Here is a 26,737-nt window from a genome sequence, read left to right as displayed (position 1 = left end):
CCTAAATATGTTCTCCAAATCACAAAATGAGAACTTCACTTAGGAAGTTTTCTTCCATCTTAGACTTAACACATTTTATTTATATATTTTTCAAGACAAGGACTCATCCTATCTTGTATTACATGCTTTTGTCTGCATAGTTGATTACTACAGCTTTTCAAATGGCTAGTATTCATTTGGTTATCTATTAAACAAGTAACTTGTAGCCCTTCCTTCGGAGATTCTGATTCATTGGGTTTTGGGTTGGGGCTTGGGAAACTGTATTTTAACAATTACTCAGATATATTCATGAAATATGGGTATATTTTCCCTGTGGACTTTAAGGTACATGGGATTTGTGTCTTCATCACTAAAAAAGCCAAGGTGCTTTGTGCATAGTAGAAACTCCAGTATTGAGTTAGTGCATTGCTATGCTCGCTGGGATTTTCTGGGGTAAATAAAATAAAATAATAATAACCACAACAATAGCTATGATTCATTATATATTTGCCATGTATTCCATTCTTTAGACCCATCACTAAATCTTATAATAATGCACTAAATCAGAATGTATGATCTCCAGGTTAGAGAGATGGAAACTGAGGCTCAAAGCAGTGGCAGTCAATGCTTCAGTATGAACATTTAAAAAGAAGCCAAATTCATCTTTATATCCAGGTCTGTCTGACAGCCAAGCCCCTGTGACTTGTGAAATGGATTGGACATATTTCTCTACTGCCGCTTGCCCTAGTTAACATTCTCCTTGAATGACCTACAAGGTCCTTAACTTTTCACTGGTGTAAATGTCTCTGATGCTCCCAGTTTAAAAATTGCAATACACACATAAATAATTCAAGCAAACAACTTGATATAGTGAAGTGCATTAGGGCTAAAATAACCCTCCCCTTTTCGACTAGTTTAGAAAACCATCATCATTTTCTAGAAATACTCTCTGGGCTGCATGTGGTGCATGGTACATTGAATTTGTTAGCATTTTGCCAGCTCTGCCATTCACAAGAAAAAAAATTCACTCTGGAATTGCTGCAAAATCAGCGTAAATGCAGATTTAATTGGCTTTGCCTCACAAATAACCTTCTTCATGCCAGCTTTATTGCAATGGTTGGAGAAGAGCCTATCTTTTTCATCAATATACTGGTTATTTCTGTTAACATTCATAGTCAAATTCTGAGAGGTTTTTACTGATAGGCTAAGATCTGTGTGGGTTGTCTTTAAATGGAATTTTCATCTTGTCGAAGGTTTACCTGAATAAATAGATGGGTGGATAGATTGATAGGCCAGTCTGCTTTTATTTCCAGCATCATCTCAAAACACTTCCTTCTCTCCCCTTGATCACTCCCTCCAATTATACTCCATCACCTTCGAGGACTTCAACCATCCCAAGGTCCTTCCACCACTGGTTTTTCTCCTGTCCATTCTAGGATGTCCCTTTCTCCTCATCTTCACGTGGGTGACTTCTCATTCTTAGTACCTGTGTTAAATGTTACAATGCTGCTTAAAAAGGCCATTCTTGGAATTCTATCCAAAATGGTCTACTCTCTGTTCTTTTAATTCTCCAGTCTTCATTTATTTCATTTATAGCAGGGGTTGGCAAACTTTTCTATAAAAGGCCAGGCAGCAAATGTTTTAGGGTTTATAGGCCTTAGGTCTTTATCACACCTGCTCAAAGCAGCCACAAACTTTACATAAAGAAACAGCATGGCTGTGTAACAATATCATGTTACTTACAAAAATAGGATGCTTGCATGGCTTAGCTGGCAGGTGAAGTATGCTGACCTTCTCCTTCACAGGACTGACCATGAATTACAGTTGAAACATTTATTTCTTACTTGTAGATTATCAAAATGGTCATAGAATTACAGCTTCATGAGGACAGAGTCGTATTTAATTTTTTCTTCACTGAATTAACATTGAACATAACAGATAGTTGGAAAAAATGTGTTGAAAGAATGGATTCATTAGTTCAAAGTTTAGTTTGGTTTAACATTTAGCCTTAATGATTCTCTATATCCTGAAAGATAAATCCTAAATTCTTAAGTCAGATACTCCTGCTAAGTCCTGACTTAAGGCATATCTTTAGTTTCAACACTCAACTACCACCTTTACTGTCCCAGGGCAGACATTGTGGTACAGTTATCCATTTATGCTTTCATTTGGTACTTCAACAATGGCATATAAATTAGATAGAGCTGCTCCCTCATGGAGTTTAAAATCTGGCATTGTCTCAAAGTACATGTACTTTCACTTCTTTATCATGATTTTCTTTGCTTGTAGGTCCCTGATATCAGCTTCACTGCGTAATCTCTTGCTACTACATCCTGATTTAATTGAATAATCACTCTGATGCTCTCCCGGCTCATTCCTCCATTGTCTGTGTCATTCTCTATGGCCCCGTTGTTCATATCTTCACTACAGCACCTATATCATTGGGCCACTGTCACTTTTCTAAGGGCCCATCTCCTTCATTTGACAATGATTTTTGGTGATCCAAAGGGGCAAATCTGACATTCTTTTCTGCATTCACAGGGCCAAGCAAAATGTCTGGATTACAGAAAGTATTGAATAAATGTTTGATGGATGAGTTAGTTGTGACATCTTCCCCAGAGAGTTGTGTAACTCTAAGTGTTTGTAGGCTAAACTCAGAAGAATTTCATTATGATACTGAAAAATTACTCTTTTTGGATTATTATCAAGTATGTTTTTCTAGGAGCCCCATACATGTGAGTTAAAATTCCAATATGTTCATTGATTTGGGGCATACTGTTATCTTTCAGCTTTACCCATCATTAAAATAAAATATCATTTGAAACACAGTGTTTTGACTGAAGTGAAAAGTGAAAATTTGACCAAGGTGGAAAACTTAATAAGGGTAAAATTATATAGTGATACTTTCCAGTGGATTGGTGAATTTGACCTGGTGCCTTATTCTCTGATACAGAAATGGGTCATGTTGTTTTTTACTTAAAATACATTTTATTATGGAACTTTCTCCATAGGATAAAAATTTTCACTATTCTTTTGATGTAACCAGATTGAAGATTTTAGTTCTAAACATGCAAGACTGCAAAATTTCTACAAGTTAAAATGATCCTTTAGAAAAATCATAAAGCACTGTTTATATAAAATGGCTTCAAAATATTTGTGTTGACAAGCTCTCACTTCTCTACAAAAAACAAAAAACAAAAAAAAAAACAAAAACAAAAACAAAAAAAAACCCTGGACCATGCGAATCATCCCAGCTTTAGAGTATGAAATAGTTTGCAATTGGAATGATAGGGTTTTGGTAAGTTGGTTTTTAATATAAGTTATAGAAGGGTTGTGGATCCTAGGAGAGCCTTCTGAAATGGGAGTTATCATGCATAGCCAATGAATTTGTAGAAAAACATTCCAAAAAGACAACAGTTACTTTAAAACAAGTGGCAGGGTTGAAATTTTGCTAACTTTCCTTTATCTATTTTCACTTTCCTAGAACATATGTTTCACAATAGTTTTATTAGCAAGTGGAGAAGATGCCACTGTCCAAAATCTGTGGTGTGATTAGCATTATTGAATGGCAGGTTTTGTGTTACTCATGTTTATTTTATGCCTTCCCAAACCATCTGCTTCCTTGTGCTATGTCTTATTCAGATAATGAGAAACAGTGACAGTGGAGGTGTATAATACCAGTGCAATCCTAATGGTCCCTGACATTTGGGGTTTGGGTTTCTATTTTTCCAAGTATTCTAGGCAAAACTGAAAAACATGGTCACTGCTTAAGAAACAAAACCTAGCAATAATCCACTCATACATTTGACTCCAGTTTAGTGGGTATTTATGTAAAGTCAGGTACTAAACAAGAACCTGTGGTTACTGAGATGTATGAGACACTATTTATATCTATAACAATCCAGTCAGGGAGACAGGCAGGTAAACTGTAGTGTGATAAGCAACTAAGGTAGAGTTGGATAAAAGGAGGATGGCATCAGAAGGAGGAAGTGAAAGTGTTCATTCCAAGAATGCACTAGAGTCTTGAAGCATTTAATTACAAGTATAAGAAGCAAAAGAGCTGCCAGAGAGCATTTCAGATCAAAGCACCTACACTGACCACGGTATCTATAGAAATGTGAGAGAGTTTGCTGCTGGGAAATTTTAATTACTTTGATTTGGCTGGAATACAGGGTATCATGGGAAAACAGAAAAGAATGAGACTTTGCAACTTGGTAAGAATTGCTAGTGTATGCTCAGTCCTGGGTACCTGCTGTGCACTGTGCATTTTCTCCCATATAATCTTTCCAACAAATTAGGAGACTGAAACAATTGCACTATTTTCCTTACTTTACAGATTAGAAAGCTGAATTTCAGAGAGTTTCAGTGGTACAGTGATTTAGTCAGTATCCCCATAGAACTCTCCAACAGGTATTCTGGAGCAATTAATAATGGGACTATTTATAGAGCTGTAGACATAGTTTAAACCAGGGGTTCTCAAAGTGTGGTCCCTAGACAAGCATTGACAGCATCACCTGAGAATGTGTTAGAAATGCAAATTCTCAGGGCCCATCCTGGAACTACTAAATCCAAAACCCTGGGGAGGGAGCCAGCAATCTCTGCTCTAACAAGGCCTCCAGGTGAGTCTAATGCAGGATGCTGTGAGAGAACCACAGGTCTAGGGGAGTTACTATAGATGACTTGGTGCTGTGAAGCTGGAAACATAGGGGGAGATGGTATCACCCTGAGGTCTGAAAGGAGAGAAGGCAGTTGTCAGAAACACTGATATTGCTGAATCTTCCTGAAATGGCCTCTTGCTTGGAAATCTTACTGACTGTGGTTTCCATGACATGTATTTTTCTTGTTGATTTCTGAAAATAAACAGCAGGTTTCATGGATTCAGTAAACAGAGACCTGGGTGTGGATGTCAGTTTGGCATGTGACCAGCCATGCAATCTTAGAAAACCTCCTTACAATCCTTAAGCCTACGTCTGTTTCATGTGTTAACTGAGTTTAATAATAGTGTCTACCTCACAGAATTTTTGTAAAATTGAAATGGTTTAATACTGAGAAAAAAAACAAAACAAAACAGAACAGCCAGGGGCGCCTGGTGGCTCTGTCAGTTAAGCATCTGACTTCAGCTGAGGTCATGACCTCACGGTTTGTGAGTTCGAGCCCCGTGTCGGGCTCTGTGCTGACAGCTCAGAGCCTGGAGCCTGCTCCGGATTCTGTATGGGTGTCTCTCTCTCTGCCTCCTCCTTCCCCTGCTCATGCTCTATCTCTCTCTGTCTCCCAATAATAAATAAATGTTAAAAAATATTTAAAATATAAAAATAAAAAAAACAGAATAGCCAGTGTTAAATATGTGTTATATGTTACCTGTTATTAATTTTACTTTATCACTACTGCTGTTATTGTTATTACTCTTCCTTCTCTGTTTTCTCCAGGGTTATCCTTCCTTTTCTGACATTTGACTTGAATTTATTTTTCCCTTTTGTTGATCCTTGATTCTTCATATTATACATATACCCTAGGCTATCTTTAGTATCTATTTTGTGATAACTCTCAATTTATATGTTTGGCTGCATGGATCTTTTAAATTCTAAAATTGTATCTCTAACAACCTACTAGATAGCCCAGAATGTTCATAACACACACAGCATCTAAACAAATATAACATCAAACAAGCAACCAACAACAGACAAATAACAGTAAGAATAATCACCATTCATTTACCCTGCCACCTGTGACAGAAATTTGGGAAGCTCCTTAGATTTCTTCTTTCGCTTACAAAGATGCACTGGTAGATTTTAACAAATAAGTCACATCAATTTTCATAAATTATAAACTCTTTGGCATCTTCATTCTGGGAGCCTGAGTTGTTATCTCAGCTAGGTTCGCACAAGAGCTTCAAACACATTTTTCTTGAAATACATCACATATTCCCATCCTTCTTCATCCTCTACCCTGCTTTGCAGAGTGCCCTCTCTCAAACCAAAACAAAAATCGAATAATAAGTAAACAAATAAGATCATATTAATTCCCTACCTAAAACTGTTTTAGGTCCATATTGCTCATAGGATACATTCTCAGTTGCTTAACTTGATGTAAAGGGTCGTTCTCTGGTTCCTGTGTACTCTTATATGAAGGTTGCATATTAGTGGGGCTCTAGAGTCATACTTCCTGGGTTTAAAATAAGCCTTCACCTATTCTTGCTTGTCACCTTGGGCATGGCAGGCACTTTCTGTTCATCCTGCCTGATCTACACCATACCCTTTACCTGCTCTGTGCCGTGGAAGCTGATATGCCTTGACCTCATCAGTTAGCTATTCTGCCCTCTGGTACCACTTCAATTTGGCCACTGAAAGCCATCATCAGGAACTCTGCAGGGTAGCAAGAGAGGGTCCCCTTGCAGCTGAGTTGCCAACAGTTGACAGTGCCTGTCTAATGAAGGTTACATATACTATACTAAAGGCCTCTCAAGTTTGCTTTCTTTGGGTTTTGACAACTTTCTTCTCTTACATGATAGTATCTTCCCCTATGTTACCAGTCCCTCCTCAGCCTGGATATCTGGGATCTGGCTTTTTCTTGTATTCTGGCTGGTTAACTGAGTCTCTGCCTTAGAACGATGCTTATAATGACTTCCCCCAGCTGGATGATCTGTTATGTTTTTGCTATACATCTAAGGCACTACATTTCTTACCTTGACCCCCAGTTTCCTGAAGTTCATCATCTGCCTTGACCTTTTACCATGAGGCTCCCAGACACAAGGCCAACCAGTTCAATCCAGCTGCTTAATAGCCATAATATTGATCCTTTGCCTTCTTGGCCTTATGTTTGGCACCTCCCCCTGGGATATTAGAGCAACGGTTTGGTCTGAAGATTCCCACTCTTAATTGTCTAAATATTCCAATGTCACCCAGTCAAGTTCTAGCAGTGATAAGTCTTCATCTCTGGAGGATTTTTTTCCCTTTTAATCAATCATTAGAAATGGTTCTGACTATATATAGGTATTTTTCCCCTGAGCTCTCCTGGAGGAAGCTAGGATTTTTTTGGTCAGTTCTTTCTCTGTTTTTATCCCTTCCAATCAATGTCTTCATCATCTTCCCAAGAGAATTCTGGAATTATGAGACTCACCCCATTGCACTTTGATCAAAAATCTATTCTATTTTCACAGATTTATGTCCAGGCACTTTCCTTGTACTTTATATCATTTAATCTCAAAAACAGTACCTGTGAAATTGCTATCACCAGTATCCCTGTTTTGCAAATAATAAAAGAGACACTCAATCACTTCTTATCCTTTTGGCTAAGATCAAGTGTAATAAAAGAGACACTCAGAAAGCTTAGGATATTTTCCCATAGTCACAGAATAAGCCAATGGCAGAGACAGAATTATAAGTTTTCTCTACATTCTCTGTTAAAGGTCAAAGGCATGTACCCATTTTAATATAGTCCTTCTGATTAAAAGCATGATTATTTAATATGAATACAGGCTAAAATATTTCAAACTAGTAAGCAGTTTCACATTTCAAAAATAAAATCTGAAATTATTTGGCTCAAGTATATAGTATAGTATAGTATAATATATTGTATAGCAAAGGACAAGGCTTCCTTGTGTTTAAAATACTGCATTTCTTGTTTCAGTTATGGATAATGTGGAATTCACAGAGAATGATCCAATGTGACATTTCTTTGTAAGATAGATTTGGACACCTGATACTGCATGCTTTTCCTAACTCCAGTTTCTTCTGGTCACCTCTCTTCCCTTCGCTGGGTTGGGCAACCATTGGGAAAATGTCTTTGGCAGTCTCTCTCCAAGAGTATATAACTAAGTGATAAATATCTTTAAGTACTGGAGCCTCATTTCTGGTAGATCTGGCTCACTCTATAAGACTGAGATTCTTTTTTCGTCTCCATGCCTAAGGTGTCAGTCCTCTTTTAAAGTAGAGATCTATCCTGAACCCTATCTAGCTAATTTTTTTGTGGCTCCAAGTATTTTGCCTAACTATGAAAAAAGCTCATTACAGAAATGGATGTTTCCTGTCATGATGTGGGTCCTGTTCTGAAGACGCTGATACTTATGACCATGGGGTTTCACCATGTAACTGAGTTTTTGTTTGATTCCATGTTGGATGACCCAGTAGTCATTCAAGACCATGGAGGCTGTCTGGGTCTGGAGCTGGGGAAAACTGACTATTTCTTTCCCAGAAAAAAAGAGAGATGCCTCAGATCCAAAGTGAGTCCATCCAACCAAACATCCATTTTCTTTATCATCTTATGTGCTAGTTGTCCTATTTTTCTTATGGGAAAAATTTCTGATAGAATTCATTTGTTCTTTCTCTGAATGTATAACTTATCTGTTTCTTCCATGTTAATAACAATAAAACCCACAAGAATAGGTATTTTTAAACCCCGAACCCTAGTAGCTTCTGTGTCATTCCTTTGTTTTGTTTCCTGCCAACTTCTTGAGAGCATGGTTGAAAACTTGGTCTTTCTGCTTCCTTTCATGCCAATCATGCTCTATATAGCTTGTGTCTCTCAATACTCGGCAAAAGCCCCTCTGAATCTATTCCTCAGTGCAGACACGGCTTACCTGGAGCTCCTTGAATGTCCAGCCCACAACAGGATCAACCCTGTATGTGAGGGACACATTACCCTAATTAGGACTGTGAGAGTGTCATACTCATCCAGACTGAGTGGGATCCAGAGGGATCTGGACTTTGTGATGACAACAGTGTGATTCTTCCCTTTTGTGTTGTAATACATTTCTGACAACAAAAGCTCCTGCTGAGGGAAATGCAAAAATTTGAGCTATGGGATCTGAGTTACATGGATTTGCTATCCTCATTCATTTCCTATCTAGTATTTGTCATACTGTGTATTTTTCCTGGAGCACAAACTATTCTTCTTAACATTAGCTGAAACATTGCGTCTTAACTCTAATAAAGAGAGCCTCAGATAAAACAAAAAAATAAACTATAATCAACACCTGGATGAAAATACCCAAAAGAAAATAGTGATCTTATTCCTCATTATGACAGAATACAAAATAACATAACACAATTCATTTGGCTTACAAGAAAATAGGGGCCAAATAAAAATTGAGAAAGTAGCCATGATATAACTCCTTATGACCAGAACACTTAGTTTCATTTGTTACCACAATTTTGAATTTCTATTTTCAATATTATCCCCTAGTCCTATTTTCTTGTTTTCTTTTTCCTTTTTTATTTTATTATATGCCTTTTTGTTGTAGTTCACCATGAATCTTTGGAGGGAGGGATAGTAAGATAGCGTACAAATAAATTCACAATAAATAAGACACAAGACAGTTGTTTTATTGTTCTAGAAACTTAAGGGATGATGACTTCTAAAAGTATCCTCCTGGGTAAGAGGGTAAGTTGGTCATTCGAGGAGTATGTGTATGAAGGAACATCCTGGGGTGGATGTGGTGCTTACATCATAAGAATGGTAAGGATACAGAATAAAAATAGTCATGAGGTTGAGGTAACACAACAGCTCCAATATTAAAACTCAGCATAATGTGGACAAAAATCAGTGGCTTTTCTTGCAATAATTTGTTTTCATTTATTTTCCCTCTCGGCTGTAAGAATTTACCTATTTTTAGTTTTTAAAGTGCTGCTGAGGGTACTGAATTCCGAAAAGGGGATAGTGTTGTTGAAACACCTTAGAGCTGTCCCTCTATGAAATCCAGTAGGCTCTCTTCTTGGTAGGAAAAACCACCAATCTAATTTCAGAGGCCCATGAGAGTATAACCTTTACTGGCCTTCATTTACTCTCTATTTCATGCTTACCTTTTAAAAGGCATGGAGATAGTTGCAAAAGTTGGTCCCCAACTGAAATCCTGAAATGGAACTGTATACAGTTGTTTGGCACAGTAGTTAACCTGAAATCATTACTTATCCTTACCTGACTCCCTGAGTATGCATTCAAAAAGTTAGGAACTTAAATGGAGGAGAGCCATTAGCATCACCAAATATTCCTCACAAACTCCACTAGTTGAATCTGAGCATTTCATTTTAATAGGATCAATGACGACTGGAATGTTTCCAGAGGAAACAGTCCCATTGCCCAGATAATAAAGCTTATGAGGAACAAGTGAAGAGAGTTTGCAAATTGTTTTGAATATAAAAGAGAAGATCAAACTTCTTAACAGTGGAAGACCACTAGCGATAGAAGGAAATAATCTAGGGATGTGTGGTGGATGGTGACAAAGCTAGGCAAAAACAACAACTATAGAATCATAAAAAGGCAAATTTCAAATCAGTGAAAAACAGCAAACTCCATTCAATGTGATAAAGTTATTGTGAAGTCCTCATCCTTGATGGACACTCCCCCAAATCAGCAATGTCAGACAATGACTCCCACCTCCATATCACAATTGTAGATGTCAATGAAACTGGGCTGGGGGCAGCCCTGCCCATGATGCCTGTAACATTCTCCCTTTGACTGTCTCAGAGACTAGATTTATTCAATAACATGAAAGGTAAAAAATCACTTCTATCAAAAGGACTTCTCCATTCATTCAGAAATAGAATGAGCTCAGTTAAAAGTAAATGGTTTTTCTTGTTCGAGCAGATTTTTTTATAGTTGGGTTTCAATTCTCTCCCAATAATGTAAAATAAAATTAACATATAGTCTAATTCCAGTTGTTCATTTTTATTAATTTTCATATATTTATTTTGAGAGAGGGGTGAGAGGGTGAGGGTGAGGGTGAGAGTGAGAGAGAGAGAGAGAGAGAGAGAGAGAGGCAGGCAGAGGGAGGCAGAGAGTGAGGGTATCCCAAGCAGGCTCCACACTGTCAGCGCAGAGTCCAACACAGGGCTCAATCTCATGAACCATGAAATTATGACCTGAGCCAAAATCAAGAGTTGGATGCTTAACTGACTGAACCACCCAGGCAATATGATTCCAGGTGTTCTTATTAGAGAATTATCAGATGGCATCATATGGCAGAATATCCATCTTATTCAATGCAAGGGAGGAAAGGCATGGCTCTGGAGTAAGGGAAATGTGTCACATTCTCTGTGCTTTTTGGCCCTGTTAGTAAAAAGCTTTATGTATCTTACAGCTAACGGTATTTACATAGTGTATTCTAGACAATGTTATGTGTTGTGTACTAGTCTATGCACTTAAAATGGGGATGATAATGTCCTTCCCTCCTTCAGGGACTTAATAGATCTCCAGAGAGGGCCCTATGTGCAAACAAATTTCTGCAGAAAACTGTCAGTGCTGAAAGTGTAAGTAATATAGGCAGTGGCTCGCTTTCACTGTATCTCAGTTTCCCATCTGTAATCTGAGACCACTGATCCTTTCAAAATCTTTTCCATTTCCAGAGTAAGTCTGACTAGTCTTTAATCATCAGTTACCTGGAGATACCACCTCCCCTCTCACAGGAAGGTGGGCTTTCCAAGACATCAGGAGAATCCCAATGTAGCCTCCGGGCACGTGCTAGAACAACAGATCTCTATGGTGTCATAAACTTGCTGTGTGTTCACAATGGTAAACATCTCACCCCACCAGTTGACTTATGTCTGCTTTTTAAACAATTGCAACAGATGGTTGACACTTGAACAGAATATATAATTAGCTTTGCAATCTAACACTTCATTCTTATTTGTTCTTTCTCAAAGGAGAGAAGCTGTGCCTTATGCCATTGGGTCTAATCTGTTAGTTTAATCAGAAGTCGTGCTATGAAAGTTCTCAGGAGAGATGGGCTGTGGGAGGATTCCTAATCCCAGCCTTTCGGGGACATTAAAAAAAGCTGGGAGGAGGTGGAGAGAGAAATCTCAGTACTTTTTAAAAACTCATGCCTCATTCTCATTTGTGTTCCAGATGAGGGAAGCTTTTATACATTCTTTCTCTCATTTCTTACACTTCACCTCCCTTAGCCTCAATTTCTACATCTGGGTTAGCAACCCCCAACTCAGGGGCTGCTCTGAATAATAAATGGACTAGCTCCTGGAAATACCTGGCATAGAGAGTGGCACACAGCCAACACTTCACAAATATACATTCTCAGTGTGGATGCATTTTAGGCAAAACTAACGGAATATCAGCTCCTACTTGTTTTGACACCATTAATGTGATTCAAGTTATGATCCTGCAACCAAACACTTGCTCAACCAGGAACCTTTTCCAAACCCACATCTCAGGCAGGAGCCTCCATCAGTTTCTCCCTCTCCCTCATGATATCTTCCTATAAAACTGTTTCTCCCCACTCTTAACTAGGGTAGCTCCTATGTTGGCCTAAGTTCCGGGAGGCCCAGAAAGCTTTCTACTCTCTTTTCATCAATATTCTCATTCCCCATGTGAATCTGTTCCAAACCCCACTCCCTGCTCTGAGTCAAGAAATCTTCAATCTAAATTTAAATTTATAGAAGAGAACTATTGTCACCTTACTTGTTATCTGTATGATATTATCATGAAGATTTTGATAGTCACTCAAGTTTGTCAGAGAACAGAACAAAAGGTCTAATAGTAGAAGGCAGAGCTGTCAAAAAATGGAATTTGGTGTATTAGGAGAAAATAATTCTACTTTCTTCAAAGTATCCTAAAGATATCCAATGACCCTTGATCAGAGATAACACTGCATTTATTGCAAAAAAGAATATATGCCATCAAGGAGCACACTAAGATTTGATTATTCAATAAATTCAAGAAGGGAGTGGTTCATTCTTTTGAAGAATGCAATGTCTTTAGAGAAAGGCGGGGGTGGGGGAGTACAACCTAGAGTAATTTACAAGCCTAAAGAAATTAAGTAATATAAAATATAAAGAAAGATAATTGGAATCGTCTTAAAGAATTCAATCCCCATAGAGAAGAAATGCATAGGTATTGAGCTCTATGCTAAAGAATACACATACTTCACATACAAGAAATGTGGTAACATATGCAATGCTCTTAGCATAGAGGGTGGCATGTAGCGAACGCTTAGGAGAGGCTGAAACTATTATCTCATTCAATTTCAGGAACATTTCTGCTTTGCAGATGAAGAAAATCAGGCTCTGAATATTTGGGGAGGGAGGCAAACTTCACAAAAAGGGAATGTGACAAAATCAGGATTCCAAGTGAGTCTTCCAAACATTAAGTTTCATCCAATTTTCTGCTATACTACATGACTCACCGTTGAAGGTAAGAGGACTTTTCTTTCACAGAATGCCCATTACTCATTACACCTTACCTAGGCAGATGCAAAGACAATTCCATCACAGGGAGAGGATACTCAAGATCAGCTTCCAAGTGACACATAAGCCCACTGTGAGAATTTCAGTGCACTTCAAATTTATTTACTCATTCCACAAATATTTAATGAGCATCTTGTGTCACAAGCTTTTCAAGGCACTGGGGGTACTAAAGAAAATACTTATTTTAAGACAGGTTTATGGAGTAACTGGACTATCTATCTCTACTCAAAAATTCTGACTCAGAATAATAGCTCCATTGCTGGTCATATTGACTATCCTGTTTGTTTATTAATTTATTTATTTAATTTTGAGGGTGGGGGGCAGAGAGAGATGGGTAGAGAGAATTCAAAGCAGGCTCCACACTGACAGTAGATGGCCTGACGCAGGGCTCAAATTCATGAACCATGAGATTATGACCTGAGCCAAAGTCAGATGCTGAAGTGACTGAGCCACCCAGGTGCCCTGACTATACTCATTTTTGAGTACAAATTCTGTATCAGACTCTATACGTACTGAGGTACAATGATAAACAAAACAAAGTCCTTGGCTTTATTAAAATATACATAATCATAACAGAAATTTGTAAAATGTGTCAGACATAAAGATAAAATTTCTCACAGTCCCAATCTCCCAGGACAAAAACCTTTAATATGTTTGTGTATTTTCTGAATTAATTAAATACCATCCTACACACATATTTGCAATTTATAAATCATTATATATACCATTTTATGGTTTATTTTAAATTAATTTTCAACATTCACAGAGTGAACAAAGCCGACATATGCATGTACCTGCATGTCTTCTAATTAAATCAAAGATACCTGTAGCATCCCAGAAAGCTCCTTCCTGCTCATCTAAGTTAACACCGTCTCCAAAGGTAACCACTATTCTGATGTCTATCACCATATATTAATTTTGGCTGTTCTCGAGCTTCATAAAAATTGAATTATGCAGGATGTATTCTTTCTTGACTGGCTTTTTCCACACAACATTTTGTTATGTCTTAATTTTAATTTAGCATGACATAATAAGTAGTTTTATTCAGCAAATTTCATTCAACAGAGATTTATGGAGTGTTAACCAGGTGATAGGCACTGGCCCGGCGTCTGTTTGCGCAGGGACGTTCACAATAGGTGTTATTACTCAATGATATACTGGCAGCCCAACAAATAAAATAAGAAGAGAAATTTTTACAAAAGATATCAACATTTGGAAAGGAGATTAAAATTATTTTTGTTTTGATGGTGAGTTGACTGTCTATTATATAGAGACACTTAAAATAATAGATTAGAATTAATGCAGTATTTTTTAAGGCTGATGAAGAAAAGATATATTTAACAATAACTTTTTTTCTCTTAACAATGTACATGTGGAAATCAAAATTGTCTTTTATTTTTGAAAGTAATTATAGGGTGCTAACCAGGCACTTGACCTTCTTATTGGTACATGGGGATAAAATAACAAAAGAAACAAAACTCTTGATCTTACTGAAAACATAGTCTAAAGAGGATAAATTAAATATAATCAATAAAGATAATCAATAAATAAAATTGTATGGTATGCTATAACCTGAAAAGTATGTCAAAAGTGAAAAAATAAGCAAAGTAAGGATAAATTGGAAATTCCAGGGGAATGTAGTTCTAAATAGAAGGATTGCAGTCCCAAGTTACTGTAATCACATTGGTGTAACATTAGTATAGGGAAAAAAGGTCACTGGATAAGAGAAGAGGACCTAGATTTGAACGTAAATATGTATCATATTATAATGCATAATAGACACATTATTTTAATTCAGTGGAAAGAGAGCTGTGTTATTTATTAAATGGAGCTGGGGACAGCCACTATGCATCTGGAAGTAAATACAAATGAACCACTCTCTAATACTGTGCAGAAAAAGAAATCCCACTTAGAACAGAGAACTCACCTAAATATAAACACAGTAATGATAATAAAAAAAAGGCTATCAGGGGCACCTGGGTAGCTCATTTGGTTAAGCGTCGGACTCTTGATTTCAGCTCAGGTCATGATCTCATGGTTCATGAGATTGAGCCCCGAATCAGGGTCTACACTGACAGTGGGGAGACTGTTTGGGATTCTCTTTCCCTCTCTCTCTCTGCCTCTCCCCTACTCTCTCTCAAAAAAACAGAACAACAACAACAACAAAAAACACCCAAAAACAATTTTAAAAAAGGATATCAAAACTATCTCATGAAAAACTAGAAAGTGAATATATCCTTTATTCATTAAATATATATTTACTGGATCTTTATGGTAGGTGTTTGAGGTGTATGAGTAAACAAAACATGGAGCTACATGTTTAATCGCTAGCACACAATAAATAGCAAGCAAAATAAATAATTACGATCTATTTTTTCAAGAAATAACAAAGGCTGTAGAAGAAAAAAATTGAAAAAAAGTAACAGTTAAAAAAATTAAAGCAGTGAAAGCATAGATTATGAAGGTTTTGGCCAGAGAGGGTAAGTAGAGAGTAGGTCAGATTATAATACTAATTAATTCAATAAAGTGGACTCATTGAAAATGTGGCATTTGAGAAAAGATTTGAGGAAGGTGAACTGGTTATTCAGATTCCTTAAACAAGAGAACTCTAAGCAGAGTCCAATCTGATACAAATGTTCTAGTGTAAGAACATGCATGAGGTATTTAATGAAAAGCAAGGTAGGCCTGTGGCTACAAGAAAGGGAGGAGAATTAACAGATGATATTGAATCAGGTCATATACAGTATTGTACATGTTTTAAGAATTTCATATATAACCATTGTACCTGGAAAACCGGACGTTAAGTCCTATTGGACCACAGAGAAATTAGAAATCCTATTGAGTTACATACAACAACAACAAAAAGGAAATAGTTAAACAGTATGTTTTGAGGGGGGAAGTATTTGCAATACCTAAGTCTATATCTATCTATTCTATACAATTCACAGAAGCATTAAGTACAACAGTTCAAGAGACATATGGAAATTTTATTTACCTTTCTAGTAAAGTCAATGAATATTAAAGTAACAGTGACATATGAACATATGTCTATAAGATGGGAATAAATTAATAAGTAAAAGTTTATAATACTGACTGGTGGCCAAGATGCAAGGATAAACTCTGTAGTTAAAACATGAGTCAAAGTATTTTTAAAGCAGTTTGTCAATGTCCAGTAACTTAGTGACATTTATTTAGAGTATAATTTTAAGTTATTGTTTTCATACCTTTGCAAGTATTTTTATCAGAATTAATTCAGACATCAATTAAAAAGTTTTGACTGTACAGCCTGATGGTGTGTGTGTGTGCGTGCATGCGCACACACATGTGCGTGCGCCCAGAGAATATGTGTGTACATGTATTCACACAGGTGTTTCTGGGTGGGCTCAACATTTGCAGAAAGATACTCAGTGTTTTTGTCTTTGGAGTCACAGCCCTGCTTTAATCATAAACTTATCTTTTTCATTCTATACATAGCAATACATATAAGCTTGTACAGGTGCACATGTATTGTTTCCAAATAAATATTTATTTTACACAAATTCTCAAGCTTACAAAAACAGGCTTTATACCCTTTCTTATATTCCAATATATTTATTGTATAGTTGTGAAAACTGAGCCCCCCCCCAAATAAACCAAAATCCAAATTCACATAGTCTGTGAAAAACAAATCTAGAAATAGCTCTTTTTCTCTTTCTTTCCCTTTCTCTCTTCTCTTTCTCCTCTCTCTCTCTCTCTCTCTGACCATGCCCAAGTTCTCTTTGGAAAAAAAGCCTAAGAATGTTGAATTACACATTCTATAATGTGTGCCCACATTATACAAAGCTTGCTTGTCTTCTCAGATCCCACTCTGCATTTTTTCCACTATGTTCTAGTGTCTCCCAAACTTTTAAAAGTTTATGTGTAAAATAAAATAACATGCAAAAGTTCTTTGTACTGGGGACACATTTGTATTTTGATTATTGTGTTATATTTCCCATTACAGGGACATCAGAGAGAAACATCTGGCCAACAAATTGTCATGGAGCAGAACTAAAGAAATACTGGGAGGTGCATGCAGTTCCATAGACAACTGACAAAGGATTCTGAAGGCACTGACGCCACAACATTCACATCAGAAAAGAGAGAAGAAAGAGCATTTTGTCCCAAGATTTAGAAAACAAAAAAGACAAACACAAATGTCAAAAAAAAAGTCCACAAAAGTCCATAGCTGTTTTACATTTTATGTCAAATGGGAAAACAAAGTCTTTCAACTTTGTTGAACACTTTCTTTAGGCCATAAAGATTACACTTATTTACAACTACATCTTTAATCACACTGATCCTGTCTACTTTTATATAGATAAAATAGCCAAGACCAAGAAAAAGAAATAATATGCCCACGGTCACAGAGTCAGTTATCAGCACTGCCAGAACTAGACTTGTATTTTCTGACACCATCATTCTCTCAGCCTTTCCCTCACAAAACTACCTAGGTTGGGGTCGCGAATGACTACAGGAAACAGAATCCATAGTTAAAGGAACACAAAAATTAAAAAAAATATATATTGTCAAAAACATATACCTACTAAAACTGCACAGAATACATCTTGTACAACGTTGATATCAACTTCGTATTTATTGTACATAGATAAAAGTCACATGCTGAACACCAGCATTGGGTAATTAGTTTCTTGAGCGTGGGAGACAGATGATTCATCTCCTATCATTGCCTTCTTCGTATCTTTTTGTTTTAGTATACCATTTTTTTTCACTTAGCTTTGACCATCTTCAAATCATGGAGCATAATTTTGAATTTTGGTCCTGGGACACACTTAATAATGATCACAAAGCAGGTATGGATAAATATTGAATGAATGAATCAATGAATCAATGAATGAATCAATGAATCAATGGGTGTATTCCCAGCTTCTAAGTATAAAAACACTTCTACTTGTGGACATGGGACTTCAGGAAGTTGTTAGTGAGTCCCAAACCTTCAATCGTTAAAATCTCTTGTTATTTTCCCTCCTTCCCTCCCTCTCTCTCCCCTTCCCCCACCCCTCTCTCTGTATGCAGAATGAGAGTCACTTCCCCAGTGTCGTCACTGAGAATCATTCAATACATATGACACTTTATGTTTGAGTGCGATATCAGAATGGATATGTCTTCCTGTGTCAACTGACCATTTTCTATTAGAAATACAATTTGGGGGGAGCCTAAACCAGTGACTGTTCTAGGTGCTAAGGAGAAAATATGCAAAAACCACTTCTCTACTTGCGCAGAAAACTCACAGATGCACAAGGAAATAGAGAGCACCAAGAACGGCTTCTTATCCCTGTTTAGAGGCAATACCTGAAGTATCAAAATAAACTGTGCAGAGAGGGAAGGTGGGTACAGGGGTAGGCAGTGGAGTTTTGGGGGAGGATTTTTCAGACTGATGAATCTGCATCTATGAAGGGGACATGGTATATGAAAAAGTCTGAGAGAAATTATACATTCACGATTGTGGCATGTCTATGTTTATTCTGAATGATAGGAAGAAGGAGATAAACTGAGAGACATGAAAGAAAAGTGATAAAATCTGGGAGTAAGCAGTACCAAATACTACATGGCTTTCTAAACTTAGCTTAATAGCTTATATTTTATCAAGTACTTTGAATATTATTGAATGGTTTTAAGGGAGATGTTATATTCAGATTGCTTTTAAGAAAGATTACTCAGCTGTGTGAAAAAAAGGCTAGATGAACAACACTGAAAGGGGGAAATGCATTCCTTCATCCAAAATGTTGACACAGTTGGAAACTGACAGGGTTTGTTTTAAATGGGTCTTGTGTCATTTTGTACAATGGGGCAGGTAGGATTTGAGATGAAACCAAAAACAGAGCCTGGCACAAAGTGTACATGCAGCCTGTATTCTGTCTGTTGTACCTATGTGTGCGGGACAGGGGGGTTAGAGCTGACCAACAACAGATCTGTAAGAAGAACTAAGTCTTTTAAGAATCACACCGCAACGCTTCCAATATCTTTTTATTTATTTTTTTATTGGTTCCATTTTGTATAAGACTGTCTAGAAGAGATTCCAGTTTCCTTTATCACAGAAGGGGAAAGAAAGGGAGAAAGTGATGGCTGTCCTCTCATCTACTCTTTTAGTGTGACACTGTTCTGTTCAACTTTTTCAGGTGTGCATGGAGAAGATCAAAGGAAACATTTTTTATTATCCTCACTTTTGTATGTTTTTGGTGTCTGTGATCTTCTTGAGAACCTATGATGGAGTAGTAAGGTGATAAAGGGCCACATGGACCATACACTATTCAACTTTCATTAACTCCTACTCTTTTTGAGGTAAAGGAGGCATATAATGCCATTTTTAGGTAGAAAGTATGATGGGTAATTTTATGTGTCAACTTGACTGGGCCACAGAAGGCCTAGATACCTAAACATTTTCCCCTATGGGTGTGTTTGTAACGTGTTTCCAGAAGAGATTTGAGTTGGTGGATTGAGTACAACAGATCACCTCCCCCAGGGTGGGTAGGCACCATCCAATACTTTGAAGGCCTGAATAGATTAAAAAAAAAAAAAGGTGGAGGAAAGTTGAACTTGTCCTCTATCTGAGTGTTTGAGCTCCTGCCCTCCAACTGGGACTTACAATGTCAATGCTACTGGCTCTCAAGTTTTCAGACTCAGGCTAGAATCTACACCCCTGGGGCTCCAGCTCTCAGACTTTCATGGATCACCATCTTGCAGATCATGGAATTTTAGGCCCCATTATCACATGCTCCAATACCTTCTAATCAGTCTCTTAGATAGATAGATAGATAGATGGATAGATAGATAGAAAGAAAGAGATTTGTTCTCTTTACCTGTGACAGATACATCTAACAAATACAGATGGTAAACCAGGAGAATTATGTTAAAAGGTTATTATGGAAGAAGAGAACACGTTGCAGTCAAACATCTTTCATTTCTATAGTTCCAATTGGAGTCAGGGAAAATTCCTCCTGGGAATTCAGCTTGACAGAAAATGGCTGAGTCTCTAAAAGGCTACATGATCACTTTTCTAAGTAAACTATGAGGTATCTCTTCATTGAGATCAAATGAAAGGATCCTGTTGAAAGGAATGCAACATCCCCCATCTGCCTGACAAACAATTGTCTTAAATGTCAAACAAAAACATCACATTTCTATTAAACTTTCCCTAATCCCTCAAGTAATGTTCATAACTTTCTCTGTGCTCTCAAAAAAAACTTGTACACTGTACATTATGTATTACAACTTTATATTTTAGTGTCATTTAATTTTGCATCTATGTGTTCACTGGCACTATTAATATATGGTGATTAAACTGTGTTTTTATCATGCTTTATGTCTGTGTATTCAAAATGTTCACACAAAAATAAATGGTCAGCAAAAAATTACTTTTTAAAATGAATGAATGAATCAATCAATCAATCAATACAGGATTTGAGAAATGCCTCCTATGAATATTTTTTTTTAACATTTTGGGAGGAATAATTACAGACTCATAAGAAATTGCAAAAATCAATAGTACAGCAATGTTCCTTGAACCCACCACTCAGCTTCCTCTAACGATGACATCTTACTTAATATCTTACATATTATACACTATAAAAACAAGGAGATTGGTAAGAGAACAATGCAGTTAACTAGACCTACTAGGATTTCATTCACTTTTGCATGCCCTTATATTTTTTTCTGTTTCCTTACTATATTTATCTGTATATAGTTCTAAGAGATTTTATCACCTGAAAAGATTTGTATAAATAATAGAGACAGAGAACTGTCTGCCACCACAAACAGTCTTCCTTGTGTTCCTCATTTATGACCACACTCTCTTCCTCTTCCCTAAACCCTGGTAACCACTGACCTGTTCTCTATCTCCGTAATTTTGTTGAGAATATTTTATACATGGAACCATATACCATGTAACCTTTTAATATCGTCATTTTCACTCAGCATTATGCCCTTGAAATGTATGCAGTGTATTGCATTTATCTGTAGTGTGTTCCTTGTTATTGCTGAGTAGTATTCCATTGCATGGATGTACCATAGTATGTTTAGCCAGATCTCTAAGACTTTGATTTTCCCATTTTTTTTTTCCATCAGTACCATCTAAGGTTTATACTTCTCACACAGTATAGGTAAAATCTTTTCCCCCCAAGATCCTTTCTAAATGTGTTCTTTTTTAAAATATTTATTTTTAAGAGAGACAGACAGACAGACAGTGTGTGAACAGAGGAGGGGCAGAGAGAGAGAGGGAGACACAGAATGTGAAGCAGGCTCCAGGCTCTGACATGTCAGCACAGAGCCCAAAGTGGGGCTTGAAATCATGAACCATGGATCATGACCTAAGCTGAAGTTGGACGCTTACCTGACTGAGCCACCCAGGAGCCCTGTAAACAAGTTCTTTATAAGCCATGTCTCTTAACCCAAAGTCCCTACTGTGCCAAAGAGGGATGATTAGCCATATACCTTGGCCTTCCAGAATTCTCCAACTCATCACCAGTGATATGTATTTCTGAGTAGTAAGGACATAAGGTTGATAGAATGCTGACAAGAGTTTGGAATTGTACTAATTCACAGCAAGTAATTTTGTTAAATGTTTCTAATTCACTCTATTCCTCTTGCCCACATTAATCTTTTACTCCAAGGGTGGTTTTCTATTTGTTTTTTGGTTTTGTTTTTGTTTGTTTTTTGCAACACACATTTATAGGTTATCATAAAGAATTTATTTTTTCTAAACCAAGAATAACTCAATGAGTCTAAGAGTTTGCTCTTTGGGCAGAAATGTTTTCCAAGAAGTATCAGTGATGTCTGATGTAGCTGTTGCAAGAACTGAACTTAACAAATCAACATACAGGTACAGTCTCCACGATGGCTTGGGTTGGGGAGGAGATGGTTGTGGTATAAGTGGGAAAGCCATACATGGCATTTTCTTACTCTAAGTGATGGGGCTGGCATTTTTTCAATACAATAACGATTCAAATACATAAAAGGAATCCCCACAATGCTAAATAAGAAGCACTTTGTGTTTTCCTCCCCTCTTTTTTCCCCCCTCTCATCCTGAGATCAGGGCAAAGAATGGGGGAAAAAAGTAATGAAAGTCTAACTCAGTGAAAGCAAAGTGCTTTCTCTATTAGGAGTACAAAGAGGGAGACGTCCCCAGGACTTTCGTGTACATTCTGGAAGGAATGCCTGCTCCCAGAAATAGCAAGTTTAACCTTCTCCAAGTTTCATTTTTCTGAATTATCAAGGCTCAATCTTGTTCTTTTGTTACAGAATACATCTTCCATAGAACTCAAATGTCTTTTTGCACTGACCCTGGAACTGAGGGTGGAGGCAGCAGAGATGTGTATAAGGAGGGGAGCCAGTGTATTTTATGTTTCTTATAATCAGTTTCTTTCAGGTGCTTTTTCAGGGACTGCCTGATCCCTTCACAATGCTTCCACTCCTGATCAAGGGAAAGAAATGTGATCTCAAAGTCTCCTTGTAGCTGTCCTTCACAGAAACGATTCTCTTGTACTGAAACCAAAACGAATTCTAGGGCATGGCTGAAAAGTAAGCATTCTTGGTCTGTTTTCAATTTCCCTGATCAGCCATGACTGGAAATTATTAAGCAGTCTTTCTCATGGCTTCTTTCTGTTTTTACTATTTTAGTTTCTTTTACATGAATCATTTTTCACTGCAGTGAAAAAAAGTGAGGGAGGAAAAGGTAACAAAGAATCTAATATTTGGTCTCTGCTGAGTTCCTTTAACTCAGATCATTAGTTGGGGCATTTCTAGGCTGGCTTTCTGGCTGGAAAGGGATTTTAAAAATTAGAGAAACTAAAAATATCCCTTATGCTGAAGGTCAGGATTTAACTAGAAGTATGCACTGCCTCTAAGAATGTTAGGGTGATTTCCACAAGGATCTTGCCGAAGAACTTCTCACTTGTGATCTCTAATTTTTACATGCGAGCTCAAGATTAAAATAGATGTGTTATATTCTCTTAATACTTGTGAAACACTTTCTATTCCACGACTAGATTGGAGAGGAACAAAATCAGGGATTTCCCAACTGTTGGTGCATGTTGTGAGTAGAAATCTAACTTAGTAGAAGAATTGGGTTTTGAAGACAGACTGGCCCGACAGTATTTTCTCATTGTTATGTAGCAGCTGGTGATTTTTGGAGAAACCCATCAGCATTCTCATATGGGACACTGTAATGCTACCTTCCTTAAAAGGCTGCTGTGTTATTACAGTGTGCATGGAATATCCAGTCCACTGCAAGGGATTCAATAAAATGTAATTTCTTATCAGTAAAAAATAAAAATAAAAAAAAGCTTAGGTCAAGTAAAAGCCTTAAAAACAGTCTACTCAAGGCTCCTTGCATTTACAAACAGGAAATCAAACCTAGAGGCATGAATTTACTAACAAAGATAGCTAGTATTAGAGATCTTCTGAATCTCTGGTTGATATATGTAGAATAGTTTTGACTTACATTTATAACATCTATGTGTACACTTTTAAATATTTATAGTATTTAGATACTCAGTACTTACAATAAATAGTTATAGAGTAAATCTGGCATATATCTAGTAATACAAACCATAAACACAGGTGAAAGATGATTACTCAAATAAAAATAAAAATAAAACAGATTCTGCCAGATCCAAACCAAAGACTGAATTCATATGAAGATACAACCTGGTTTCATTTATTTTTATCATATTCAGCCTACATATGACTTTTTTACCCAATAAATATTATGCTGAAACTGTTATATAACATCCCAAATTCAGCTGTTGTTCCAGAAGATAACATTAAAACTCGTTCAACCACACTTAAGATAACATGACAAATGGGTTTTGCTTCCTTAGGATTTCTGGCAATGACTGAAAACTTATTCAACATATGTCTAGAAATTCATGTTGCAGAAAAGGGCATAACAGTGATTATTTAACTATGAAGTGTATTCCTAAACTTACCTCAGAATGATAGGACTGACAGCTCCCACTGGATGAAGGACTAACAGCCCATTGCCTGTGACCTCTACAGTGAGAGACAGCAAGGGTAAAGATGGGTGTAAAAATGAACAGAGGTGGAAGGGTATATAAATGCTCATTCATGTCTAGTATTAAAGATATGATTTAACCTTTGGAAATACATCAGCGACTTGATATATAAAAAACCTCCTCTGTCTCCCCTACATCATCAGATTACTGAAAAAAACTTTCACCTTATACAGGGCTTTGACAACACTTAAATAAACTTATGTTTAGATGATTCTTTGCTTTTTAACTTTTGAACTAGTTTCTAAATGTACAATAGTGTTAACTCTATGCACATTCTTGTACAGCAGGTCTCTAGAACATTCCCGTGTTGCATGATGAAAAGCCATACCAATTGAGCAGTCAGTCCCCAGCCCACCCCAAACTCCTTCTGGTAACCACCATTCTACTTTCTGCTTCTAACTATTTGACGACTTCATATACTTCATATATGTAGAATCATGAGTATACAAAAAAATTGAGATCAGGATCTGAGTGATGTTGGCACTCCCATGTTCATGGCAGCATTATTATATGCAAGAGATAAAAAAAATCTAAATGTCCACCAGTGGATTAATGAATAAATAAAATATAGTATATATACACCATGGGATTTCATTTAGCCTTAAAAAAGAAGGAAATCCAGTTGTATGTTACAACATGGATGAGCCTTGAAGAAATTATGCTAAGTGAAAAAAGCCAGTCATTAAAGTCAAAGTCTGCAGGAGACTCTTTAATGCTATCTTTTTACAGTCAACCTGCTTTTCCTAATGAAGGTAAGATTTTTTTTTAATTTTTCTTTTTTTTTTAATGTTTATTTATTTTTGAGAGAAGAGAGAGAAAGAGTGTGAGAAGGGGAGGGGCAGAGAAAGAGAGAAAGACACAGAATCTGAAGAGGCTCCAGGCTCTGAGCTGTCAGCACAGAGCCTGACACAGGGCTCGAACTCACAAGCCGGGAGATCATGACCTGAGCAGAAGTTGGATACTTAACCGACTGAGCCACCCAGGCACTCCAGAAGGTAAGATTGTTTTTAAGATAAACCACTGTTATACTCATTTGTACAGTCAAAAATAAAGACTTCATGTCATTAATTGAAACAGAGTTTCATTCAGACTAATTATTTAAACATTTCTCATACAGAGTGTGAGACTAACTCCTTAGAGAAAATATTAAAAAGACCAGGAATAAACATGTTTGATATTCTGTTAGTGTTATATCATCTAAAAAAGAACTTTTGCTCTTTGGGCATTAGTTTTCCTACTGGAGGACAAAAAAAAAAAAAAAAAAAAAAAAAAAAAAAAAAAAGTTGAATCTTGTCAATATATAAAGAAAGGCATCCTGACAATTTTAAGTTTCTGGAAGTCAACCTGGTATGGAGTTAAAAGATTTTCCAAAGAATCTGGAGTCAGACTGAGTTTGAATTTTGGCTTTGCCACTAAATAGCTTTGTGGTCTGGTTTCATAGCCTTAGCTTCTTTCATCTGTAAAATGATTCTGATACTAACTGCTTTCCAGCTTTTTGTGTCTGTAAACCACATGATGCTGCTGCATATATAAACACATTTTTCACTTCTTAAAAATATGAGTATTCTCCAGTGATTCTGTCATTAGTATTACTCAATAGGATGTATTCATCTTAATGGCCTAGAATAGATCTTTTAATGTGCTTTATATCAGGGTCATAAGGACACTGGATTCTTTCTACCAGGGGTTTAAATCAATCAAAAGTTGTTTGTGAGGATCCCAGAATTTTAGAATTGAATGCAGGACCTGGAATTTGAGATCTAAAAATGCTAAGGACACGTAGTGAAGGCTAAACCAAAAGCAAGTCACAATTTAAGACACTTGATGAAATTAAGAAACATTATAAAATTCTGGGATATAAATTATTTTCTAAATAACTATTTGTTTTAAAAATAGTATCCTAGATAGACAGATACTCAATGGCAATAATGATTTCAAGAATTGACCAAGGAGTATGGATGAATGTTGCTCAAGCAACAGAGATGTGCTTGTTCCTTGCCTAGGTGATTTACATGTATTATTTTCTATAATCTTCCTGATAACCCTATATGGTTCTGTTATGGGTGAATAGTTTCTTTTTAAGAGAGAGAGAGAGAGCATTTGAGGAAGGGTAGTGGTAGAGGTAGAGGTAGAGGTAGAGGTAGAGAGAGAGAGAGAGAGAGAGAGAGAGAGAATTTTAAGCAGGTTCCATGCTCAGTGCAGAACCGGCTGCAGGGCTTGTCCCATGATCCTGGAATCATGACCTGAACTGAAATCAAGAGTCGAATGTTAAACTGACTGAGCCATTCAGGTGCTCCTGGGTGAATTCTTATAATATGCAACACAGCCTATGGTTGGTACTAGTTTACCACTTTACAATAAAAATACTAAAGACTGAGGTGATAACACAGATCTAATCAATGATAAGTCAGGATTTATATTCAAATTGATCTACACAAAATCCAGTTCTTGTCAGTTCCATTTCACTGAGCAATTCATGTGACTGCCTTGGAACTCTCTTGCAGTATCATGATAAAG

Source organism: Panthera tigris, chromosome E2 (genome assembly GCF_018350195.1).
Source record: "Panthera tigris isolate Pti1 chromosome E2, P.tigris_Pti1_mat1.1, whole genome shotgun sequence".
NCBI lineage: Eukaryota > Metazoa > Chordata > Mammalia > Carnivora > Felidae > Panthera > Panthera tigris.
Note: the sequence above shows the minus strand (reverse complement) of the source record.